Source organism: Stegastes partitus, unplaced genomic scaffold, assembly GCF_000690725.1.
Source record: "Stegastes partitus isolate 25-593 unplaced genomic scaffold, Stegastes_partitus-1.0.2 Scaffold86, whole genome shotgun sequence".
Taxonomy (NCBI): Eukaryota; Metazoa; Chordata; class Actinopteri; family Pomacentridae; genus Stegastes; species Stegastes partitus.
The window spans coordinates 816,218-817,437 of NW_007577817.1; positions in this window are offsets into that span (position 1 = coordinate 816,218).

Here is a 1,220-nt window from a genome sequence, read left to right on the forward strand (position 1 = left end):
AAGTGATTCAGGCTTAAAAAAACAGAAGGAGGATTGAAATTTAGCAATTTTGCTGATTTAAACAATGCCTTTAAGATAAAATGTTTAAAAAAAAGTATTTGGAAAAACCCACATCTTTATGGAATTTCATAACACACAACATATTTCTACAAATTGGCGGGTTAGAATTCCTAATGAACTGAAATTATAATATTTCAAAATTACCAATCAAGATTTCAAAATGTCATCAGCAGTCGCCATTGGCGTGGAGATCATGCTATGTGCACAACTTCTCTCCTCATAAAGAAATATTGTGGAACAATGAAAATGTAACTATTAGAAGGAAGAGTATTTATAAAGAAAACTGGTTAAAAAAGGTATTGTATTTGTTGCAGATAAGTACGATAGAAATGGAAACCTATATAGTTATGAGTCTTTTATGACAGAGAAATCTTAAAATATGAAGAATTTTCTGCTGTAATGAAAGCAATCCCTGATGCAATTCATGCTTTGATGAAGGCACGTTTATCATATCAGGTATTTACATATGCAATACCTGAGCTAAAAATAACATCATTCAACTTAACTAGTGCAGAATGTACAAACAAAATAATAAGAAACCCATTAACCAACTGATCAAAGTGAACACCAAGAGGAAAATCTTTCTGGAATGTTCAAATAGATCAAATCAACTGGAGCAAAGCTTGGTCCAATCCATTTCTTTTTTGCATATCCAATAAAGTAAGAAAAGCTCAGTTTAAAATATTACACAATATTTACCCATGCAATAACATCATCTCCAAATTTGTGGAAATTGATCAGAAATGCTCCTTCTGTAAGTTAGAAGTTGAAACGCTTCACCATCTATTTTTTTTCATGCAGTTACTTTTTGAAATTATGGAGAGACTTAGAAGAACATGTAAGGACAACTTTTGGATAGAACATCAATATTTTTGTTAAAGATGTCATTTTTGACCTTGAAAATCGGGTGCAATCCATAAAGCATATTTCAAAGTTTTCAAAAATGGTCCCGAAATTTTATATATTTTTCATTGAAATAAAGTTATACATAGAAACATTAAGAAAAATGGAAAATAAAAAAAAAGAATTAGGACAGTAAAATATTATGATGAGCTATCCAGTATGGGTCATGAATAGGTGTAAAATTGACAGTTCTTTAAAATAAAAGTGATATAAAATTGAAAGGCAGGTTAGAAGCTTAACAGCAAAGAACAAAAAAA